We start from the raw sequence: 22627 nt of genomic DNA, 5'->3' as shown, positions 1-22627 counted from the left end.
AACAGTTATATTAACATAGCTGCTTTTATTATTCTGTTACATTAACACAGAATCCTACCATATCTCAAAAGTTTGCCCTACTTTTTAAAAAGTTTCAACTCAAATCTTACCATCTGTAAGACAATTCACAGCACAGCGTTCGTATCAGAATTTGTGCTGGCTCTAAAGAAAACGTGACAATAGGAAGACTAAAGAAACCAGTAGGGACTTCCCTGGTGGCGCAGTGGTTAAGAATCCGCCTGCCAATGCAGGGGACACGGGTTCGAGCCCTGCTCCAGGAATATCCCACATGCCGTGGAGCAACTAATAAGCCCGTGCACCACAATTATTGAGCCCGCGCTCTAGAGCCCGAGAGCCACAACTACTGAAGCCCGTGTGCCTAGAGCCCGTGCTCCGCAACAAGAGAAGCCACAGCAATGAGAAGCCCGCGCACCGCAACAAAGAGTAGCCCCCGCTCGCCGCAACTAGAGAAAGCCCGCACACAGCAACGAAGACCCAACGCAGCCAAAAATTAATTAATTTAAAAAATAAACCAGTAACAAAGAGACATCAAAATTATGCAGTGCTACACAGTAAGTAAACTAATTATCTGTTGAGTAAAAGAATGGACAAATGAACCACCCTTTTAGGTAGAAATATAAGTATATTTTTCATTCAATAAATAGGGAAATAACCTGGTAAATATGGAATTGGAGTCCTGGTTCCAGTCATCTGACTCCAAGCACCAGGTTTCTATCAACAGTATACTAAGCTGGCTCAAGTTTGCCAAACCTGGTTCTACCTTAACAGCATTTTAAAAACTTAAATTACTTTCTATTTTAATGCTGCTTAAATATGTGCATAAATGAAATCAGAATTCAACTCCTTATGCTTATTGCTCTTCTACAAATTTGCAAACTAAATACAAACAGAACTATTAATATTAATAATATGTGACAGATGGCAGCATACTGCTGACTGCTAAGGCATAGGTTCCTTTGAGTTTTGCACAGCTAACCTACTACTATCATGTACCATGTGGGAAACACAGCTTTCCTACTTGAATTACTACATCACTCTGTACACGTGGTTTGCCATGACATCATTTTTCCTTCACACCAACACATCATTTTTGTGTTAAGTCTGCTTCTTTTGCTCTCATTTGACAAATTAAATTGTACAACTGAGCATCAACGTGTTAAAAACACAAAGCTAACATCAGTGGTTGAAATGGTGTGGCGGTTCCTGATTATGAGACAATCATCCAGGTACTCAAAAGCACATGTACTAACGTTTAAGAATATCATAAAATTGAAAAGACTTGTTTTAAAAAGAAAATACTTGTTCTAACTTGAGCACAAAAAGGGCACCAAAGAGATACTTTGAAGGCTAGAATCTTGCAGGCAATCAGGGAGAGGTGTTCAAAGACTATTAAGATTTGGAAATTAACTGCTCCAATTATAGGAAATTCTACATTTAAATCTTCCCTTTAAAGGTTTTTGGTTGCAACACTGTGAAGCTCATTGCTATCAGCAAGAAGGTCTTTTACTGAGTCTAAAGTCTATTTCCCTTGTCACTGATACCTATAGCTTATAGTTCTGCCCACAGAAACAAAAGTTAATATTCACCACTTTCTAAATTACAATGCTTCAAAATACTGAGATTTATAGTGTACACACACCCAGGTCACTTTTCAAGAAAAGATATACTTTTACTTAAATATTCCTTTATTTACTAAATCTTTACAAAGGGTGCAAGGTCTCAATAAATTCTAGTCCCTAAACAAAGCAACCTACTCATAAAATCGAGCAACACTGACTTAAAATATTAGACACAGTCACATACCAAATGTCACAGAAGGTATGCCTACTTATCAGTCTACTCTTTGTTAAAGGACAGATTAAGATAAACTCAGTTATTTATTAATAGCTCTTACCAATCTTTATCAAAGTTAGTTAACACTTTTAGAAGTTAACTAATCCAATCATGAAATGCTGATCCAACACATTGAAAAGAGAGACTTCATTTCATTTAGTCAATATTTTAAGCAAGGCAGACACATTATTGATAATTACCATTTTCCATGTGCATCCAGTAGGTACTCTTTTTGCCTGAAACTTCCACAATGAGATTGAATCACAAATGTAAAGAATTTGAAAAGGAAACCAAGAATTTGAAAGTCCTTCTAGTCGTTGAAGGAATGTTTGAAGTTACATATTATAGTTTTTAAACTATGTTTGAAGTTACATATTATAGTTTTAAAATAAGTCTTGAAATATAATTCACATATATAAAACACTCTAAGTGTACCATTCAACTGCTTTTAGTTTATTCAGAGTGGTACAGATATCACCACAATCAATTTTAGAATATTTTCATCACCCCAAAAAGAAACCCCATGGTAGCACAGTGGTTGAAAGTCCGCCTGCCGATGCAGGGGACACAGGTTCATGCCCTGGTCCGGGAAGATCCCACATGCCGCGGAGCGGCTGGGCCTGTGAGCCATGGCCGCTGAGCCTGCGCGTCCGGAGCCTGTGCTCCGCAACCGGAGAGGCCACAACAGTGAGAGGCCCGCGTACCGCAAAAAAAAAAAAAAAAAAGAAAAGAAACCGCATACCTATTAGCAGCAATCATTCCCCCTTCCCTCCTCCCTCACCCCCAGCCCCAAGCTAATCTACTTTTTGTCTTTATAGATTTGCCTATTCTGAACACTTCATATAAATGGTATCATACAACATGGAGTCTTTTATGACTGTCTTCTTTCACTTAGCATGACTATCTTCAAGGCTCATCCAAATTGTACCATGTATCAGTACACTTCATTTCTCTTTATAGTTGAAAAATATTCCATTGAATGGTACACATTTTATTTAGGCATTCATTAGTTGGACATTTACATTATTCTGCAATATGATTTTATATATGTAGACTCCATTAAGAGAGATGTATGAAAAAGAGCTATCCTTCCAACTCTGTATGTCTGTGTACAATTAATCCTAAAGGTTCAAAATAACACTACAGTATACCATGAAGGCTGATGCTCAAATCAAAAGTGAAAGCTATATGAAGTTACTGAAAATGAAAACATTAAAAACTTTGAATGTGGTATTATAGGGACTTCCCTGGTGGCACAGTGGTTAAGAAACCGCCTGCCAAAGCAGGGGACACGCGTTCGAGCCCTGGTCCGGGAAGATCCCACATGCTGTGGAGCAACTAAGCCCCTCACAACGAAAAGTAGCTCCCACTCACTAACGCAACTAGAGAAAGCTGCAACTAGAGAAAGCCGGCGCAGCAACGAAGACTGGAGGGGGGGAGGGAGGGGGGGAGGGAGGGGGGGAGGGAGGGGGGGAGGGAGGGGGGAGGGGGGGGAGGGGGGGAGGGGGGAGGGGGGAGGGAGGGAAAGGAAATAAACTGTTTTTTTAAAATGTGGTATACAAAATATAAAACTAAAACATTCTAATTCAATTATGGCACCCCCCTTAGTATATTGAGACACTACTAAAAAAAAAGAGGCCAGACGTCAGCAGTATTTTTGACAGATCACAAACGAAATGAGAAGCAGAAGTGCTAAAGGCAAGGGAACCTTGTTTTTAAAATGGGAGAGCTGCATGCTAAGGTCCCTTTAGCTATGTTTTATGAAAAAGCAGTTAATGTCTATGTGCTGTTGGCAACTGCAAGGCAAAAGAAGGCCGAATTAATAACAAGGGGAAAATACTAACAGAACTCATTTACTCAGACATTATACAGGGTAGTGGTTAATAAGAGTACAGAATGAAGATAAACTGCCTCAGTCTGAATTCCTGTTCTGCCACTTACTAGGTGTCCAAGCTGGACAAGTTCCTTAACATCTATATCTTGTTTTCCTTAAATATAAAATGAGGAAAATAGCAGCTACCTTTTCAAGACTGCTGTAAGAACATAAAGAATTTATGCATATATAATATATATAGGCACTGAGTATTAGCTATTGCTACGAGAGGTTTACAAAGTAGAATACAAGAATATCTAAGAACTAAATTAAAAACCTATAATTTACAACACAGAAGGGCAATGTGAGCACCAAGGAAAAACATCTAAATTAAACTGGAATATATTAAAATATTTAAGATGAAATCCTGCCTGGGATTTGCTTCAAAATGGAGGGGGTACATAAAAAGAAAAGCCATGAATTGAAGCCAGTTGATGGGAGTTTATCTACATCTATGTATGTTTGATTTTTCCTTAATAAAAAGTTTGGGAAGGTGGGAAAATAAATTAGTTGAGAGTAGAGAATATCTACAAAAGCTTCTTAGAAGAACGATATCTGAGCCGCATCTTACAGAATAAAGATGAGTAGTACGCCAAGTAAATGTGTGTAGGGATGGAGCAAAAAAGGCATAAGAAACAGTATGGAATAGCCTAATGCAGTCAATGTGACAGTAGTTCAAAATAACAGAAGACCAGCACCAATTACCAAGTAAGGTTGATGGTATGCATAACTGGGTGGCATCCATAACCTTGGTTCTCCCACCTCTGGTATTGTAATTATTTTTTTGGGGGGAGGGGGGTGCCGCACTGCATGTGGGATCTTAGACCTTAGTTCCCTGACCAGGGACTGAACCCGTGTCCCCTGGAGTGGAAGCAAGGAGTCTTAACCACTGGACCTCCAGGGAAGTCCCTAAGTGTAAAATTTTAACAAAGAAAATTTGGCCTAGGGGCTTCCCTGGTGGTGCAATGATTGAGAATCTGCCTGCCAATGCAGGGGACACGGGTTTGAGCCCTGGTCCGGGAAGATCCCACATGTCGCGGAGCAACTGGGCCCGTGTGCCACAACTACTGAGCCTGTGCTCTAGAGCCTTCGAGCCACAACTACTGAAGCCCGTGTGCCTAGAGCCCGTGCTCCACAACAAGAGAGGCCTGCGCACCACAACGAAGAGTAACCCCCGTGGGCCGCAGCTAGAGAAAGCCCACGCGCAGCAACAAAGACCCAATGCAGCTAAAAATAAATAAATTTATACATACATATTAAAAAAATTGGCCTATACAAAAAGTTCACTGGTAGTAAAACATATGCAATCTTATTTAAACAAATCAGATATTCTTAAGGGTGTTCAATAGTTATCTCTATCCTTGCCCATCCCTTAAAGCATGTTTATATAGGTGAAATCTGGTTAAATAATTAAAGGTAGGGTAAAAAAAAATCTATGCAAACCTGTTTATCTTGGTGACATTATAGAATACCGATTCTGCACCAGACCCTGAAGAGATAGAACAGTAAACAACACTCAGTTTCTGCCCTTAAGGAATTCACCTGTCTAGCCCCCTCACTACCAAAGGAACAGAATAGCAAGTATATTCTTTAAAATGTATTTCATAACCGTGAATTTCACACAAAAAAGAATGATAGCTAAGCTTAGAGACATTTGTTGGGATACATAAAAAAAGTCCTGGAGAGTGGAACGAATGTAGAATGGAATAAACTTCCTGGTTTATATCTTTTTTTTTTGTGGTGGTATGCGGGCCTCTCACTGTCGTGGCCTCTCCCGTTGCGGAGCACAGGCTCCGGACGCGCAGGCTCAGCGGCCATGGCTCACGGGCCCAGCCACTCCCGTGTCCCCTGCATCGGCAGGCGGACTCTCAACCACTGCGCCACCAGGGAAGCCCTGGTTTATATCTTTTTCGATAATGAACGTGTAACTTTTTTTTTTTTTTACCTTTTGACCCACTTCACCCATTTCTCCCACTCCACCCCCTACCTCTGTCAATCACCAATCTGTTCTCTGTATCTATGAGCTTGGGTTGGTTTGTTTAAGATTCCACATACAAGAGAGATCATATTTGTCTTTATGTCTATGAAGTCCATCCATGTTGTCGCAAATGGCAAAATTGCATTCTTTTTCATGGCCGAGTAACATATACACACATACCATAATCTCTTTATCCATTCATCTATCAGTGGACACTTAGGTTGTTTTGGCTATTGTAAGTAATGCTGCAATGAACATGGGCGTGCATATGTCTTTTCAAGTTAGTGTTTTCCCTTTCTTAGGACAAACACCAGAAGTGGAATTGATAGATCATACCAGTTTCTTTCTTTCTTTTTAAATTTTTATTTATTTTATTTATTTATTTTTGGCTGCGTTGGGTCTTCGTTGCTGCGTGTGGGCTTTCTCTAGTTGTGGCAAGCGGGCGCTACTCTTCATTGTAGCGCTCAGGCTTCTCATTTCAGTGGCTTTTCCTGTTGCAGAGCACGGGCTCTAGGCACGCAGGCTTCAGTAGATGCGGCACGTGGACCCAGTAGTTGTGGCTTGCAGACTCTAGAGCGCAGGCTCAGTAGTTGTGGCACACGGGCTTAGTTGCTCCGCGGCATGTGGGATCTTCCCAGACCTGGGCTCAAACCCGTGTCCCCTGCATTGGCAGGCGGATTCTTAACCACTGTGCCATCAGGGAAGCCCTATAGCTTCTATTTTTAATTTGAGGAACCTCCATACTGCTTTCCACAGTGGCTGCACCAATTTACATCCCAGCAACACTGCACAAAGGTTCCCTTTTCTCCATACCCTCACCAACACTTGTTATATCTTGTCTTCTTGGTTTATTTCTAAAGGCCATATTTTAATTTGAAGTATTGAATCTCTCAAGTGCAAAGATCTTTCCAGATGTATTCACCAATAAGCATATGAAAAGGTTCTAACGGCATTAAACACAGGTAAATGGTTATTTAAGCCACAATTAAATATTCCTAAATCTCCACCCAAATGGCTAAACTTAAAAGGACCGACAATACTAAATGCTGCTAAGGAACAATGACATCAACTACAGGGCTGATAGGATTCTAAACTAATATAACCAACTACTCTGTGGGAAATCTGTTTGGCAGCATCTACTAAAGCTAAACACACATATACCCTATAACCCAGCAATTTCACTTCTGGGTGTATACCAAAGAGACCATCAAAAGACACATACTGGACCTCCCTGGAGGTCCAGTGGTTAAGACTCCAAGCTTCCAACGCACGAGGCACAGGTTTGAACCCTGATCAGGGAACTAAGATCCCGCATGCCACACAGTGCGGCCAAAAATATAGTAATAATTAAAAAGAAGAGGGCTTCCCTGGTGGTGCAGTGGTCGAGAGTCTGCCTGCCGATGCAGCGGACACGGGTTCGTGCCCCGGTCCGGGAGGATCCCACATGCTGCGGAGCGGCTGGGCCCGTGAGCCATGGCCGCTGAGCCTGTGCATCTGGAGCCTGTGCTCCGCAACGGGAGAGGCCACAACAGTGAGAGGCCCGCGTACCGCAAAAAAAAACACATACTAAAACAATCATGGCAACACTTTATAATTAGTGAAAACACTGTAAACAATCTGAATGTCCACCAACAGTAGAATGTATAGACAAATAATGGTATATTTCAAATAATGACATCCTAATGAAAAAGAAGAAATTAATCAATCATCTGTTGGGCAAAAAAAGCCAGAAGCAGAGTGCATATTGTATTATTCTGTTTATATGAAATTCAAAACCAGGCATGACTAATTCATTGAAAGATATGGGTCAAAATATTGGGGGGCAGGGGGTTGGAGGAGTAGACGCATAAGGGAGTCTTCTAGGATTCTGGAAATGTTCTATATGTTGATCTGAATGATAGTTATACAGATATATACATTTATAAAATTTTACCAAGTCACACACTTAAGATTTGTGGACTTAAACTGTATGCAAGTTATATCTCAATTAAAAACCAAAACTGGGGACTTCCCTGGTGATCCAGTGGTTAAAGACTCTGTGCTGCCAATGCAGGGGGTACAGGTTCGAACTAAGTCGGGAAACTAAGATCCCGCATTCAGCACGGCCCAGCAAAAAAAAAAAAAAGTGAAACTGTATAGTAGGTAAGCCACTCAAAAGATAATGTCAAACTTCCCTTGGGAGTCTGAGGCACTGGTTCTCAAAGTGTGGTCCATTAAGACCCTTTCAGCAGATCCCAGAGATTATGTTTTCATAATAATAAGACATTATTTGCCATTTTCACTGTCATTCTCTCTCAGGTATACAGTGGAGTTCTTCCAGAGGCTACATGATGTATTATATCACAACAGACTGAAGGAAGAAGGAGACAGAGAATCCACCTGTTTTTCATTAGGTCAGATAAAAGATATTTGCAAGAATGTAAAACAATGTCACTCTTCTCACTAACTTTTGGAAGTTATTTTTCATAAAAGTATTATTTACATTAACTTGCAATGAGTTTTATTTTTAAATACACACATAAAAATTTTAAATGTCTGTTTTAGTTTCTAATATAGTAATATATATCAATGGATAGAACCCCATGTTAACAAAAGCTCTTTGAGGTCCTCAATAATTATAAAGAAGTCCTGAGACCAGTAAGTTTAAGAATGACTGGCCTACTGATACACAATAAAAATGATAGGCTTCTTTTGCTACTTCTCTTACAGTGATGAAAAACAAGGTTATCAACGTTTTCTCTGAAACCGTCTGTGCCAGACAAAAATCACTGCTACTCTATTTATCCGCATACTTTCATTCTCAATTCAGAAAAAAACAACCTCCCCTAAATTTTATTCCCCCTGCAGGCCACATCACTTTTTAACAGCAGTACGTTCTTAAAGCTTAATCTAGACTTCAGATGAAAACTTAACCAAACTTTAAGCTGCTCTGCCAGCCAAGAAATTTTACCCTTGGCTACCAAGTCTGTAGTCCCTAAATTCACACTACAAGCTGTTGGGCAAACACAATTAACCCACAGGATACTAAATAAAATAAAGCCCTACACACACACACACACACACACACACACACACACACACACACACACGAAAAACAAGGAAAACATTCAAATTACATTATCCCTCCCTTTACCTGTCAATCCAATACTAACTCCTAAGCCTATGAACCCTTTTTTAAAACCTTTCCTATGTTCCTTTACTTGAAAATGTCTCTTCTCTACACTCCAGTTTTTTCCACATCTTTAGGGATAAAGAGAAAATTTACTAACTTTAAAAGAAAAAAAAAAGGTACCTTAAGTCGTCTCTCATCCAACACCTTGGTTTTACAGGTAACTAATAACCTTTTGGGTCCTCACTGTTAAGTGACTTCACAGAGGGCAGGATTCTAAAACTAAAACACAGCCCTTCTGATTCCAAATTCAGTACACTTCCACTGACTATGTTATTTTCACTTCAAATATGAGCAGTTTTTTAAAACAAACAAAAAAACCCTCCAAAATAGAAGCCAATGGGATTACTGCAACTATTTAAACAATAACTTTATTCATCTATTTTTGTGTGTCAGTCTATTTCAAAAGCTGTAAAGTATCACCTATACAAACCATGGCGAGCCTACAGTTGACATTCAACTGGATGCCAGATTGTAGTCCCCTACACGTTGGGGGAGGGGGGTGGTTAAAAAAAAAAAAGGCATGTGCTTTGATAATCCACTGTTTAAGTAGTGGAGCCACATTGGGAAAACAGTCATTCTATAACCCAGATTCCTTTCTCCTGATGACCTTTCAATAGATCTCAACAGAGAGAAGCTCTCGGTGGGGAGAAAGAGTTGAAGGGGAAGACAATAAAGGTGTCTAGCTTTTTAGTTAAGTATAACATTCAGTGACAGAGAAGCCGAAGTCAAATTAGCAGCACCATCCTCATACAAGTGGAGTCCCAGGTACCTCATTCCTTTACTCCATTCCCTAAACCATTCTCTTATCTTTCAGCGAAACCCTTACAAATACTGTCTCAATTCCCTTGCTACCCAACTTTCCAACATGTCCACCATGATGCCATCAGAATTATCTTTCAGAAATAAACAACAGATCTAATTATCTCTACCTTTCACTTAAACTTGAAGGCCCATCTCATTACCCCCAAAACAAAAGTGCCCTAACGTGGCACTAAGGTCGTCCCTTGTGCTCTAGTCTTACTCAAATTACCTTTCTAGTGTCATATCCGCAAATCCCCCTCCCCTCCCGATATCTCCAGTGTTTCTTCTACATTCTACTACCAGCTTTTCTGTAAAAACATTACACTTTCACACTTCCATTCCTCCATTTCAAGTAGTGGTGCTCAAATACTGCCCCCAGGGCACATTTGGCAATGTCTGGAGATACTTTTAGCTGTCACAGCTGAGGGGGTGGTATACTACTGGCATTACGTGGGTAGAGATCAGGGAGGAACAGGAGAGCACCCCTACAACAAAGAATTATCTGGTCCAAGCTATCAACAGTGTTGAGGTTAAAAACCCTGATCTCAAGTTGCTTTCTCTGCCCAGAAGTCTCTGCTCTAATTCACAGGGCCACCAAAATAGTGCACCTTTGAAAACCAACAAACCACACTCAACACCAAACTAGAATGATTTTTGTTTTTCTCTTATTTATTTCGGCCTGCCTTGGGTCTTCGTTGCTGCGTGCGGGCTTTCTCTAGTTGTGGCGAGCGGGGGCTACTCTTCGTTGCGGTGCGCGGGCTTCTCACTGCGGTGGCTTCTCTTGTTGCGGAGCACGGGCTCTAGGCGCGCAGGCTTCAGTAGTTGCAGCACGTGGGCTCAGTAGCTGTGGCACATGGGCTTAGTTGCTCTGCAGCATGTGTGATCTTCCCGGACCAGGGCTCAAACCCGTGTCCCCTGCACTGGCAGGTGGATTCTTAACCACTGAGCCACCAGGGAAGTCCCTCTTCATCTCTTTTACCATTCTATTTTCCACACCACTATTTAGTACAGCACTTATCACACTATATAGTCTGGCCCAACAGACATTAGAGCCTAGGAGGTAAGGATTTATCTTTATATCCCCTTGTGCCAGAATACTATAAAATGAGTTCAATTCAATCGTTATAAGATAGCAGTCACCCAGTCCAAATCCTTCATTTTACAATTTCATCTAGGTTAAATAATTTGCTCACTAACTGGCAGTAGTTACAATCATAACCCAAGCCCTTTGACCGAGATTAGAGCTCTTTACTACCAACTACACTTTCTCAATCAGGCTGAGAGAGGTTCTGACCACCTACAAAGGACAGTTCAGATTTAGACACTATCAACTGAGCCTCAGGAAACTTCTCAGAGCCACCTTCCCAGAGGCTGTTTTTGAAGAAACATAAAGAAACAAAAAAAGTGGAATGCTAAGGGGTTTCCCTGGTGGCGCAGTGGTTAAGAATCCACCTGCCAGTGCAGGGGACACGAGTTTCGAGCCCTGGTCCGGGAAGATCCCTCATGCCACGGAGGAACTAAGCCTATGCGCCACAACTACCGAGCCTGCACTCTAGAGCCCGCAAGCCGCAACTACTGAGCCCGTGTGCCGCAATTACTGAAGCCTGCGTGCCCAGAGCCCATGCTCTGCAATGAGAAGCCACCGCAATGAGGAGCCCGTGCACCGCAACGAAGAGTAGCGCCTGCTCACCGCAACCAGAGAAAAGCCCGCACGCAGCAACGAAGACACAACGCAGCCAAATAAATAAATAAATTAAAAAATAAAAAGTGGAATGCCAAAAGAAAAGCATGGGGGGGGTGGTACATGCTACCAGAGTTCGGAGAAAATGACGACCACTTCCAACTGGAGAGAATCAGGAAACAGTTCATGAAGATGGCTAGGTGGCTAGCCACAAAAGGGAGACGGAGTTCCAAGAGTAAAACCACGGGAATAGGAAAGACTGGAGCATCCACATCAACTATGGATAATTTGATTACATGAGAGAACAAGAAATAACCTCAGAAAAGTAAAATTACATCAAAATGACCTAGTCTGGGTAGAGCCGACATGGTAAGAGTTTTCAGCAGTATTTGGGAAGAGAGCAGGAAGAGAAATGGAGGTACTCGAAGAACCTGATTTTTGTGGTTGTGTAGATGAACAGAAGCCAAAGAATCCTTCCATTAGTCTCCTTTCACTGATGTGATTCTTCTTCCCATGATGCACTGAGGATAACTAAGGTAATCCTCAAGTAGGAGTAATTTGAGATAGCTGACATATGGCTCAGATAATGACATCCGTTATGAGACAAGAAATACACCTACAAGCACTCCATTAGGCTTCTCCAACCCTCAGTCTAGACCCACAATCCCTCTCACCCTAGTTCAGCATGCTCCAAGTCAAAAACTCTCAAGAATTTTGGATAACTATATTGTACACTCGATACTGATACTGTATATCAACTATAGTCAATAAAAAAAGAATTTTGGGTAACTAATTGCTATCTATGTACGATGAACACAGTAAACAGATATATACAGACAGATTAAATATAAGTAAATGAGACTTTCTGTAGTCATTTCCACAAGAGTCTAGGCAAACACTGTACATAGGCAGTACCCTCCTTTCATATATAACGCATTCCTGAAAATGTGATAGAAGACAAATATTTCAAAGCCAAACGATAGATTCACATGTTTCTAGGGGTTTTTCCAACTCTCAGAGTCAGAGTGAAGGAAAGTATTGTAAAATCCCTAATTACACCTCACCTTTCACGTACAAGCTTTATTACATACTCGCCATACTTAATTTCCTGTTTCGTTCTAATTATTTCACTCACCACTGAACAAAGTCAACCAACATAACCAATGAGCACAACCTAACCCTGTAAGGTTAAAGATTCATATCCCCAACCAGTCCCGTCTCAAAGATATTAGGTTTGAGCTCCCCAGCTGACGCACTTTTGTTTTCCCACTCACTTATAAAAGGGCAAAATACAACTGAACTTACAAATCAACACACAAGACAGTGCTGTACAAATACAGCAAAACTGCTGAAACAGAACAGTTCTCAGGCAGGCAATACCACCCTGCAATAAAAAGACACTTGCTTCATCAGCTAATGGACAGAAGTCTGAACTTGACTTAAAGAAGTCAAGTGTATGGGCTTCCCTGGTGGCACAGTGGTTGAGAGTCCGCCTGCCGATGCAGGGGACACGGGTTCGTGCCCCGGTCCGGGAAGATCCCACATGCCGCGGAGCAGCTGGGCCCATGAGCCATGGCCGCTGAGCCTGCGCGACCGGAGCCTGTGCTCCGCAACGGGAGAGGCCACAACGGTGAGAGGCCCGTGTACCACACACACACGCACACAAAAAGTCAAGTGTATTAAGTGTATTTATAGCATATTAAAGTATTGATTATACAAAAGTCAAATATATCACAGCTGAGGACTAACATGTTTCAAGTGGAAAAGGTACAGAAATAAGAATCAGAGCTCAAAGTTCTTGTTAAGAAATCCTTCCTCTTTATATAGACACAATTATAATATACAACTCTTACCTCCTTTCCCAGTCCACAGAACGTTTTTTGGGGGGTGGGGTGGGGAGGATTAGACTGGAACCACGACTCACAACAGTGAAAATAAAGATTACTGAGAAAATGAGATAGCTAAGAAAAAACAAAAACACAAAAACATTAATTCAAAAAAGTCTGTGGCCGGGACTTCCCTGGTGGCCCGGTGGTTAAGAATCCGTCTTCCAATTCAGGGGACGTGGGTTTGATCCCTGGTCGGGGAACATGTTTGATCCCACATGCCGCGGGGCAACTAACCCCGCACACCACAACTAGAGAGAAGCCCTCTTGCCGCAATGAAGACTCGACGCAGCCAAATAAATGAATTAATTAATTAAAACAAGAAAAGTCTGGGGCCTTTTAGTATATATGTGAACCATCCTTAAACCTCAATAGCCACCAAAGAAGAAAAGCAACAAATGCATAAAATGAAACAGGCCAAAGAACAGTTAAATTATACTCTCGATGTTACTGCCACTGGCAAAGAACAGGAAGCCCCTTTGGAGATTGAAGAAACAAAGCAACAGAAGTGGGAAAGCATAGGAAGTGTATGGAGAATCCTGGGTCAAGTGAATGGAGAACAGGGGAAAAGAAAATTTTAAACGGTGGGAAAGTCGGAAAGTTATATTAAAACCAACTTCATGATGAGATTTTTGAGCAGTATTTACCAAAACAGTATCTAAAAAAGGAACAGCGGAGTGAGGAAGGACCCCAAAACGGTGTCTTTAGGCAGGATGAACAAATGGCACACTCTGAAGTCCTGAAGCAGAAGTGGAGGCAGAGGACATGAGGAAACATGACTTAGTAAACTGATTAACTGATAAGAACCTTTGATCTAACACACATCCAACATCTAATAATACGGTTACTTCTACATGATGGAATTATTAGAGGTGGGGTTTGTGTGTTTTGCTCTTTGCTTTTATTCCCTTATGCTACCCAAACTTTTTCTTAATCGAATAGATTACAATAATCTCACAGACAGAAGTTATAAAGAAAAAGTATATAACATCTTTAGAAAGCTTTCTATCAAATAATAAATTGGTTTAAGTATTTAATGAAATAGTTTGATAATGCCTCTTTCCAATTTAGCTTTCCTTTAACATGAGTATCAAACACCACTGCACTGCTTTCCAAATGGTGCTCTTTGTCCCCAGACTCTAGCTCTAAAGGGTTTGTGGAAATTAATTTTTAAACTCCTTCTAACCAGTATGTATGACAGGGACAATTGTGTTTTGCTCACCTTGTGTATCCCTGTTACCTGGTACAATACCTAGCACGTAACAGGCATTTAACAAGTAATTGTTGAATTTAAAACAAAGTACAAAATAAAGATTCAAGAAAAATTAAACAAAGTGATCAGCCTGATAAAAAATAGGATATGCTGGATTTCGTCTCTAAACCAGTAATTCTCCAAGGGTAGTTCCATGCTTGGGAGCTTGTTACAAATGCACATTCTTGGGCCCCATTCCATACTTAATGAATCAAACTGGGGGCAAGAGCCAGCAATCTGTTTTAACAAGCCCTCCAGGTTTGAGAACCACTGCTCTAAACCAGGGCTGCCAAACTATGGTCACAGACTAAATCTAGCCTCCTGTTTTTGTACAGCCCACAAAATTGAGAATGGATTTCACACAGCGTCACTTACAATCAACTTGATGACAGGGAATATGAACTTTAAACCCCAAATAGGCAAAATACTGTATTACTGGCCTCCCCCGCCATTCTCTTCTTCTCATTAGACCTAAATTACAATTAATTGTACTCAACTATCATTATATTTTGAATTTCATCAATGAAAAATTTACCTAACAGCCTCGATTTTGCCTCTTAAGAACGCAAAGCCTAAAGCCTATAATATTTACAATCTGGCCCTGTACAAGAAAAGTTTGCTGATCCCTGCTCTGAACCCTGACAGTGTTATCAAGGAGAGCAACCAAATCTTTCTACACTACCTTGATCAGGAATACTCTGTTAGGCAGAACATGGGTCTAACACCATATAATTTCCCTGTCCAAGTTAATAGAGTAGACTTATGTAGAAGTTCTAAGTAACCAGCTAAGAAAAAAGACCAGAAAAGAGAGATGTAACCAACAACCTAAACTTACAACTCTCAGTAACCACCAAAGTCAGTAGGAAGGAAATGAACACAATAGGACAGGAAAAAGAGGTTTCTCCTACTCCTTTTTCTCTTCCTAAATTTTCTTCTTCCCACTTCACAGGTAGGTAGCTGAAGATGGGATCCAAGACTTACCAGCTCAAAACTGTCCCAAGGAAAATAATTCCTTCGATAACGGTTGGCCAATATGGGTCTAAACTGTTCAAACCATACATGATTGATCAGTTACAGAAAGGATAAACAGAAAGGGGCTATAATATTATGATACAAGCCGTTATAGATATTAGAAATCGAACATTCCCCCACATTTTGCCTTTGAGGCAAAGTTATTGTTTACAATGTTATCGTGGGGTTTTTTTGTTGTTTTGGCCGCACCGCATGGCATGTGGGATCTTAGCTACATGACCAGGGATGGAACCCATGCCCCCTGCAGTGTAAGCGTAGAGTCTTAGCCACTGGACCGCCAAGGAAGTCCCAATAAACAATGTTATTCTATGCGCTCTGTACTACATAAAGGTAAAGGACAGAATCCCTGACCTTATTTATCCATTATTAGGAAGAGATTTAAGTGTGAATTATATGAGTGACTACAAAGGTCATGGAATTCAAAGAATTTAATAATTAACGTGACTTGTTAGATACAGAAATAGCTTCACACAGAAGGTAGTCTATGTACACTATCTTAGTGAAGTTACTTCACCTCGTTGAGCCATGTTCCTCATCTGAAAAACAAGGAGTTTGACTAGATCTAAGATTCCTTCCAGGACTGCTCATCATAAAAGGATTATTAGGTCAAGTTAAGTGACTCCAAGTAATAAAGAGAATTAGAAAAAAAAAAACCAAAAGACATAGAGAAATCATACAAGAAAATGATGAACTGAACGTCCAACAAATAATTATTGAATGTCTATGTGCCAGGCACTTTCTAGGTGCTAGGGATATGTCAGTGACTTAGGATCTTGAGTCTGACCAGACGGATGCCACCAACCTAAAAGAATCTGGAGAACAAATTTAATCAAAGCATCTGAACAAAATAAGTAAAACAAACAGAAAAACACACAAGCAGTGCAGAGATAACTGACAGAATCAATACAGAAAAGGAATGGCAGGAGGAACAGGTGACACCAGAGTATGTAGTTACTGGCCCCAAATTAAAAGCATCATTAAGTATGGCTATTTCTAAAGCCAATACTAAAAGAATCCATTTCTACTGTACTTGACATTTGGGCTCACTAGAGAAGGCTGGCGTTCATAGGAAATTCTATTTAACTTATTTTAAAAAGATGAAAAGTAAAAGGAAAGTTCCATCAGCTTATACCAAAACTAGTATATTTCTTATAACAACTTAATTCAGTCCCCTTCTATGAAGCACAATAAGGAATGACAAAATTAGAGCTAGGAAGGACTTTATAGAGACCAGCTAGTCCAATGGCCCTCACTTCATATAACGTAAGCTTCTAGACAACAGTAATCTCTAGGACAGTGCCTGGCACAGGGTAGATACCCAATAAATATTTGATGAAAAGGAAACTAATGCCTTAACAGATATTAATAATGTTAGTATTAGAGCCGGAACCCTAACTCTAAGATGCTCAGTAAGAGATAATAAATAAATGTGTGTGTGTATAAACTCAGAATCTCAGATCTCTTTTTCTAAAATAAATTGCCAAAAAATAACCTAGCTGCTCATCAGAATATTTTGAGTTTTTTAATTAAATGCCCAGTTCCCACCCCAAACCTACTCAATTATAATCTCCCCAGAGTAAGACCTAAGCAAATACATTTTGAAAAAGCTGCACAGGTGATTCTGATACACAGCTGAACTAGAAAATTACTGTTAGACAGTGACTGAAAATAGAATTAGAAACCCACTGGCTATCAAATGCATGTAGAGTGTGAGAGTGTACTGAAGCCCAAAAGGTTAGCACAGGCACACTGAAGAATAAATTTAAGTGAGATATCTCGTCTTAATAGTATGCCTTTTCACACCGTATTCCTTAAAAGCATGTTACATTGATCATTACTTTCCACTCAACAGTAATAACTGAATGGTAAATTCAAACTCCAATATACATAAATATTAGGCATTTCATGACTTCTTTTTTCCTTATGACAGACTTTATAACATAGAAAATAGGACAGTGATCATTAATTTAACAGAAAGATCTCTGACAAATCTTGTGCCACATTAAGAATGCTCATAGATTCTACATTAGCAACCCCCCAATATAGAATTTAGCACAACAGACCAAGGAAATTAAGAGAAACAAACACCAAATAAAGATGTTATTACTATTTCATTCATTCCATAAAATTACCAACCAATATTGCAAAAATGCAAAATAAAACCTTTCATTTTGAAAACTTTTTGTGAAAATTACACTGATTTTAAACTAAACTAAATAAAACTCAGAATTCTCAAATTGAGATAATAAAAATTCACATGATACTAAATGTTCACTTATGGGATATGATTTAAATAGATCACTGGGAGAGAAATGTCTAGATTTTGCATCTTTTAGGAATGTTAAGTTGCCTTACATTATTTCAGTCATAAACAGACCCACCAATTAAACTATCAACCTGAACATGTTGGGAGACATATGGAAGGGGAAGAACCTGTTTGCTGCGAAGTTTTAGCATCTCCCTTGGTCAATCAAGATATTTCCCAAATTGCAAACTATTACATTTTTATTAAAATTTTAATCTAAAGCCTCTCTGGTACAGGAAACAAAGCAAAAGTCCTCATTTTTTTAAAAAAATAGTAATCAGTGTCATTTCACTAACATGGCAGAGCAGTCGAAGCACCACTGGTTGAACCTGACAGACCTTAGTCCTTTATCTGTTTAATGGAAATAATATGATCCACATACAGTGATAAATGGAGTGTTTAACATAGTGCTGGCACATAATTAAAGTCACCAAATGACAATTGTAGTGATAACGGAAAACAGTTGAAGAAAAAAACCATCTTATTTATTCACTGGAAAGTTCAACAAGAACATGCTAACAGCAATAACAATAGTTTTCAACCCTGACTGCATGAGAATCAGCCATAATCCTTTTATTTTTTAAATTAAAAAAAAATCTTTATTGGAGTATAATTGCTTTACAGTGTTGTGTTTTCTGCTGTATAACAAAGTGAATCAGCTATATGTATACATATGTCCCCATATCCCCTCCTTCTTGCGTCTCCCTCCCACCCTCCCTATCCCACCCCTCTAGGGGGTCACAAATCACCGAGCTGATCTCCCTGTGCTATGCAGATGCTTCCCACTAGCTATCTATTTTTACATTTGGTAGTGTATATATGTCCATGCTACTCTCTTACTTCGTCCCAGCTTACCCTTCCCCCTCCCCGTGTCCTCAAATCCACTCTCTACATCTGCGTCTTTGTTTCTGTCCTGCCTCTAGGTTCGTCAGAGCCATTTTTTTTTTAGATTCATATATATGTGTTAGCATACGGTATTTGCTTTTCTCTTTCTGACTTACTTCACTCTGTATGACAGACTCTAGGTCCATCCACCTCACTTCAAATAACTCAATTTCGTTTCTTTTTATGGCTGAGTAATATTCCATTGTATGTATGTGCCACATCTTCTTTGTCCATTCATCTGTCAGTGGACACTTAGGTTGCTTCCATGTCCTGGCTACTGTAAAGAGTGCTGCAATGAACACTGTGGTACATAACTCTCATAACCCTTTTAAAATACACCGCTGCCCAGGGCCCATACCAGACCAATTAATAAGTCTCCGGGAATGGGACGCAGGCATCAGTATATACTTTTTTAACCCCCACCCCCGCCCAGTGATTCTAACATGCAGTTAGCGTTGAGGTCCAACACATTAACCCTTTCGCAAGTATTAATGTTAGACTCTATGTTAAAATTAGAAAAGAATTTAACAATAAATACAATACCTTTCAAAGATACAGATCCTCAAAGAACTAACTAAAACCCTGTTATCCAATTTTTTGGGAAAAAAATTTCAAGATTCAGAAAACATACCAATAGGGGAAATATAACCTGATTTAAACAAAGTTTGGTTCAATATTAAAATTCTGAAACTTAAGTACAAAAACAATGTTTTAAAATTGACCCTATGAAACAAAAAATAAGCTAAAAGAATGCTTGCTATGTCCAACTAATCAAGAACTTGATGACTAGCAAATTCACGAGAAACATCCATTTTCAAAAACTAAGCAGCATTATTAATATCATATCAGAAAAATTATCTTTCAGGAGACATTCATAAAATCTCTCATCCTCTTGAGATGTCAGAAAATTTATTTCAAGAGTCTGGAAGAAAAAAGATCCAAAGTAAATCCTACTGAAGCATTCCACTGATAAAACAAGGAGACTATGGAACACCAAGAGATTCCAATAATTTGGTGAAAGGTAAAATCTGCCCTTCAAAGCTACTTTCTAAGGAATTTAGATTCTCACATGTACGGTTCTTGGTGTTATTTAATCCCTCCAGAAATTTTCCTTCTCAGAAACTACCAAGGTCAGCAAATAAAAGGAAGAAAAGGCATGAGAACATTAAAATAACACGTTAAGAATTGCAAATTAAGTGTTCATGCAAAAAATATTCAAAAAAGGCAGAAAAAATACATATAGTTCAAAAGTCTTATTTTTAAATGAGAGAAAACAAAACATAACATGCTATCAGAAACATTTCGAGTTTGCCCTTGGTACACCAATCTCAAATATTTCTGGTTTTCACTCAAATCCAAACACTGTTACAAGTATGACAAAGCACATGGGTTATAAAATTGAGAAAACAAATGTTGACATCTTTGTGTATTTAACACGTAAATCTTTCAGAACTAGGAAGGCATTTGCTGAAACCAAAATGGCAGCCCACTGAATCAGTAGACCAATGAGATCTAAAAGAGTTTGTAGTCTCTATTTTTAAGTTCAAGTATACGGATTAAAAAAGCCAAGCTAGTCACGGTTAACGAATCCTTACCATATAACCACTAAGAATAGAGAATGAGCTCCAAGAGAGGTTAACTATCTGCTGAAAAGCTTCCTAATCTAAAAAACCCCGAATTCTTCCTCAGAAGTTAAGGTTTACAAACGTTATATAGACTTAGACTCATGGGTTTCCATGAAACTCATGGGTTTCATGGGGACTCATGGCTACAAATATATTTCCCTCCCCTCAAAATAAAGCATAAAAATTTAACCTAGAACTCGCTCAGTTAAATTCAAAGACTGTCTGTAGAAATTACACACACCTGTAAACTGTACGATGCAAAATCCAATTAACGTTATAACTATGGACTTTGCAAAAAAATAACAAGCTTAATTTAAGCAGCTTCAGTTGAAGATCTTAAAAGTCACTGTGTAAGTTCCAGTCGCCCCAAAAATCCATACAAATATTGCAAAACACGTATACACCTGCTCCATAACTCTTTAACTTAATATTTCACAATGAATGAAAAATAAACCGTTTCTCAAACCCGAAGCGTCACATCACAAGAATCTGAAGGCTTTATCATTAACAAACTCGTACATACTAATATTCTTTGCAGAAACAGTTAAAAATAGAAAGGTGGTCGGTCCAAGCTCGCTTGGAAGCGATTTCTGCCTCAAAACATCTTTCGCGGCTTTGGCCCTCCGTAAATAAAAGAGGGCGAAGGAAGCGAAGGAGGCCGATAACCCGGAACCCGGCTCCGGCTCCCAGACCACAGGGCCCAGGAGAAGCTGCGGGTTATCGCAGGAGGGCGGGGGGAGGCGGACAAGTCGTCGGGCCCGATAGCCAGGCGTAGCCGAGGCCTAGCTCTACGGCTCCAAATCACTCCACCTCAGTAATGGCGTTTGGTGTCAAGTAGAACGAGACCGGGAAGGAAACCGGCCGCGAGCCCGCCGAGCGCCGGGCTGCAAACCCCGGGACCTGGGGGCGACGAGCCCCCGGCGCCGACCCGGCCCCGGACTGCGGATGCGGGGGCTGCACGCCGCGCCCGGAGACTCCATCCTCCGACGCGGCCCCAGACAGGACGGGAAGGGGGAGGAGGAGGAGGGACGGAGCCGTCAGCCATTTTCCCTTACAGTCCAAAACACACAGACACGCTCCCGGGACGCCGGCTGGGCATGGAACGGAGCCCCGCGGCCCGCCCCGCGCCGCGCGCGCCCGCCCCGCCCGGGGCCCAGGCGGGAGAGCCGGGAAGCCCCCAGCCCGGCCCGCGGCCGCCGCGGGAGGAACCGCGCGTACGCACACCCCCCTCGCCCTCTTCCCTCCCCTCGATCCAGCTGTTGGCCCCGGAAAAGCGCGTAGTCCCGGCGTGGCTAGCTACCCACCGCACGACACAGGCGTCTTCTCTTCAGAAGCAGGACACACAGAAGCGGCAACAAGGCTCAGTCCCGGGACAAGGCCGACCGTGGGTGCATCCCAGGCCCAAGGGTGACGGGCGACAAAGTGTGTCGAGAGGCTGCAGGCGTAGGGACCAGGGGGCTGCACAGCGACGCCGGAATTCGCTGCTCGCCGCGCCCGCCCTGCAGCAGCGGTGGCCGCGGCCGCCTCCTCCTCCTCCTCAGCCGGCGGCGGCCCTCTTCCCCCTTCTCGCCTCGGGCTGGGGCTCTCTCTGAGCGCAGACGGGCTCCGGGCGGTGCGTTTCTCCTGCGTCACCTCCTCCTGCTCCTCCTCCCGCAGTGGCGGCTTCACCTTCCACTGGTCGCCGCCTCTGTCCCCGCTCCGGGCCTGGTCGCTTTGCGGCGGCTTGCTCCTCGCTCCCGGCGCCGAGCAAAGCACCGGGCGCTGAGGCGGCCGCCTCCCGCGAGGCCTGTGAGCTGAACGGGGAGGGGCTCCGCGCGGCAGAGGCCCGGACGGGCCGGGTGCAGGGAGGTTGCGGCTCCGGCGACGGCGGAGACTAGCTTCCGCAGCCGCGGCTGCCCGTCCTCCTCAATATGGCGGATCCGGCAAACCAAAAAAAAAAAAAAAAAAAAAACAAAACCGCTCGGCCAGTGGCAGCGGCGGTAGCGGTAGCAGCAGCAGTGGCGGCGGTGGAGGCAGCAGCGAGACGGCGCAGACTCCCACCAGCCCCAGCACCGCCCAAGGCCCTGAGGTTCCCCGCCCCCGTCGAGCCCCGCCCCGCACGAAGCCCGCCCGCTCTAGGCCCGCCCCGCACCAGGCCCGCCCCTCAGCCCTCCTCCTCCTTCTCCTCCACCCCACCCCCCTTCTCCCTCACCTGCTCCTTATGCTCCCTCTGGTCCCCCTCCACCCGGGGCCGTCTTCCGCCAGGGAGGAGTGGCGCGTGCGTCCGGGAAAGCCGGGCCAGGC

At 41.9% G+C, this 22627-nt stretch overlaps 1 protein-coding gene across 8 annotated transcripts in view; it reads right to left on the bottom strand.

Annotated features, from left to right (window-relative positions):
• USP9X (ubiquitin specific peptidase 9 X-linked) overlaps positions 1–21787 on the bottom strand; it is a 122894-nt gene extending 101107 nt beyond the window's left edge. For all 8 annotated transcript variants that reach the window (XR_007474832.1, XM_033408540.2, XM_033408541.2 and 5 more), the window contains exon 1: positions 21649–21787. The gene's annotated coding sequence lies outside the window, so the exon portion shown is untranslated. The remainder of the gene's footprint in view (positions 1–21648) is intronic.
• Positions 21788–22627: the final 840 nt, after the last annotated feature.

The sequence above is a fragment of the Orcinus orca genome, chromosome X (genome assembly GCF_937001465.1).
Source record: "Orcinus orca chromosome X, mOrcOrc1.1, whole genome shotgun sequence".
NCBI classification, from domain to species: domain Eukaryota; kingdom Metazoa; phylum Chordata; class Mammalia; order Artiodactyla; family Delphinidae; genus Orcinus; species Orcinus orca.
The sequence above is the reverse complement of the archived record's forward strand: the minus strand, read 5'-3'. Positions and strand labels throughout refer to the sequence as shown.